Below are 3,435 nucleotides of genomic sequence, written 5' to 3'. Positions count from 1 at the left end.
ATCCAAATCAAATCAAAATGTATGGAAAAAGAAAAACATATAGCGAGACAAAATAGAGTACCAATATAAAAAATGCAGTGATTTTTTGAAAGTTTTTTTGGTGGGTTTTTCAGGGTGCTGAATCCAAATATGCAGTTAAAAAACCATTTTAACTGCAACAAATCATGATTTAATCTCAATTTCCTCCGCCGAATTCCGTCACCGGAATCTCCAAAAAATCACATTATAGAAAACTCCATAAAAAATTGGTGAAGCTCTCCCTTTCTGGAAACATTTCCCGGTCAATCTTTCCATTTCCGATTATTTTCCATAAAGGTCCCTCCTCAATCTCTCCACTTCTGTAAATTTTCCTTGACTTTGCCATTCTTTTTAGCTTTCCCAAAATTTTACAACGCCAAACGTGGCCCCATGTATCCGCTGGAGCAGTTGGAATTTGTAAAAATGGTTAATTACTCCACAACAATATTCCACATGGAATGACATTTGGAGATAAGTGCTGTCTCATTTCTATATTACAGAAAAAAAAAGGCGGAGCTGGCAGCTTCCACTGTAGACCGTTTATTGCCTTATTTTATATCGGTGTTCCGTGCTTGAAAATTGTCCCCCATTCTTCTATATAAGTCAAGTTTTCCATGCACTCGTATAACCAAAACAAGAGCGTCTCTTTCATTCTTCACGAGCTCATGTCATACTCTCTCCTCTCTCTGTGTTTTCTTTAGGCTTTGCTTCGAGCACCTACAGGGCTGTCCCTGTTCTATTCCTGACAAAGGTCGGGCCCAAGTTTCTTTAGGCTTTGCTTCGAGCACCTAGAGGGCTGTCCCTGCTCTATTCCTTACAAAGCTCGGGCCCAAGTGGAGTAGTAGTTAGTGTTAGCTATGGAGAATCTGGCAAAGTGCGGGGCGAATTACGCGCCTCTCTCACCTTTGACCTTTCTCCACAGAGCAGCAGTGGTGTATGCAAACCGGCCGTCCATGATCTATGATCAAGGAGGTGTTCGCTTCACATGGGCCGAGACCTCGGAGCGTTGCACACGAGTGGCGTCGTCTCTCGTTAATCGTTTCGAGATACAGAAAGGGGACGTGGTCTCAGTTTTGGCGCCCAATGTTCCTGCTCTTTATGAGGCGCATTTCGCCGTTCCAATGGCCGGTGCTGTTCTCAACACCATCAATTCTCGCCTCGACGCCCGCAACGTGGCCACCATTCTTTCCCACTCCCGCGCTAAGCTTTTGCTGGTCGACTACCAATTGCTGCCCCTCGCTAAGGACGCCCTCGCCCTTCTCGAATCGTCTCTCGTCACTCCTCGTTTGATTCTCATACATGATCTCGATGATGGCCTTGCAGCTGCACACATTGCTCAACTGGTTAGTCAAGTTGGGGTTGTAATCAGCAGCACCTACGAAGAACTGGTTCGAGGCGGGGATCCACGTTTCGACTTTGTAAAGCCGGCGAACGAATGGGAGGCGATCGCCCTGAACTACACGTCTGGAACGACATCGGCACCGAAAGGAGTTGTATGCAGCCATAGAGGAACATACCTGACCTGCATGTCTGTGCTGCTTCTGTGGGAAATGGGAAGAGAGCCGGTTTACCTGTGGACGCTTCCCATGTTCCACTGCAATGGCTGGACATTCACTTGGGCCCTCGCAGCCAGAGGCGGAACCAACGTCTGTATTCGCAACACGACTCCGGAAGAGATATACGGAGCCATAGAAAAGCATCATGTCACTCATTTCTGCTGCGCGCCTATTATCTTCAACATCCTCCTCGAACATCCGCAACAGCAGCCCTTGCCCGGAAGAGTTGAAGTTCTCACCGGAGGGGCACCTCCAGCCCCCGCAATTCTGTCTAAGGTTGAAGACATGGGCTTCATCGTAACACATGTTTACGGCCTCACGGAAGCCACCGGTCCCGCTCTCGCCTGCGAGTGGAAGAGCGAATGGGACAATGCTCAACTCTTCCCAGCCCAACGAGGTGCCCTCAAAGGACGTCAAGGAGTTGGCGTGTTGAGCCTCGACCAGATGGACGTAAAGGATCCGGTTACCATGTCGAGCGTGCCAAGGGATGGGCAAACCATGGGCGAAATCATGTTGAGAGGCAGCATAATAATGAAGGGGTATCTCCGCGACGCCCGGGCCACCGCCGAAGCCTTTGCGGGTGGGTGGTTCCACACTGGCGATGTTGGCGTGGTACATCCAGACGGGTACGTGGAGATAAAGGATCGTTCCAAGGACGTGATAATCTCAGGAGGAGAAAACATCAGCAGTGTGGAGGTCGAGTCTGTTCTGTACACTCACCCTCTCGTTTCCGAGGCCGCCGTGGTTGCCAGGCCGCATCCCCGGTGGGGCGAGACGCCCTGCGCCTTTATCAAGACGAAGGATAACGGTGACACTATCATAAAAGAAGAGGAGTTTGTCTCGTTCTGCAGAGGTAAGCTGCCGCACTACATGGTTCCCAAGACTGTGGTATTCATGTCAGATCTTCCCAAGACATCCACAGGCAAAATACAGAAAAACCTGCTGAGAGAAAGGGCCAAAAGTCTCTCCCCGACTTCGACAGCGGGAGCGCCTGCCCGAGCTTTTGGCCGGAGCAAGCCGGCGACATCGAAACAGCAGAATCGGCCACGGGTTGACGACCATGGCGAGCACTACTTTGTTGCTCAAGCCCGGCTTTAATTACAGGTCGCTCGCTGGCCACATAGATACATAATTTCGTATGGGCAGTCAATCCCAAGAATAATACAGGCCGCCACTGCGATCAGCCTGAATATTATGCAAGTTTGGCCATGTGAAAGATTTTTTTATAATTAGAATATATGATTATTCCAATGGGCATTCAATACCAAGAATAATACAGTCAGCCACCGCGATCAGCCTGAATATTATTCAATTTGTTATGTGAATATTACTCTATTGGTCAATGTGAAAGGGTTTTTACATTAGAATATAACAAAAATCATATATAAAATTATGTGGAGTTGGCATTTCATCAAGCAACCATATGCCTTACATCACATCGTCGTGTGATCCTGAGATTCGAACACATCGTATTCGGCGATATTAGAAAGACCAGATACTATTTTGACAGGGATTTTTTTATTTATTTATTTGTTTTTACAATTCAATATAACTGTGTGTTTAATGTTATTAATTAAATAAATAAATAAAAATTATATATGTTTTTTCGAAACGATAAGATCTCTAAATACAAACCTTTCAAATTCAATAATAGTATTGTCCTGAATAATGTTGATATAATTTTAAAATTTACATAGAGTTTTGACGATCTCTTTTTGTATAATTTTTTTTCCAGGGAGAAAATCATCATAGATTATATTAAGAAAATATAAAGTTCTGAATACATACAAAGAGACTGTCCCATCCTGGAACAGAGTTCAGAAAAGATCGAGCAGCAGATTATACAGATACCCCACATAGG

The 3,435-nt window shown here is 45.8% G+C and overlaps 1 pseudogene; it reads left to right on the top strand.

Moving 5' to 3' along the window:
* Positions 1-563: 563 nt before the first annotated feature.
* LOC149214917 (trans-cinnamate:CoA ligase, peroxisomal pseudogene) lies at positions 564-2,865 on the top strand (annotated as a pseudogene).
* The last annotated feature ends 570 nt before the right edge of the window (positions 2,866-3,435 follow it).

The sequence above is a fragment of the Pinus tabuliformis genome, chromosome 1_1 (assembly GCF_031772625.1).
Source record: "Pinus tabuliformis cultivar Carrire ecotype Pingquan chromosome 1_1, CPIR1, whole genome shotgun sequence".
Classification (NCBI taxonomy): Eukaryota; Viridiplantae; Streptophyta; class Pinopsida; order Pinales; family Pinaceae; genus Pinus; species Pinus tabuliformis.
This window is presented reverse-complemented; position numbering and strand designations above follow the sequence as displayed.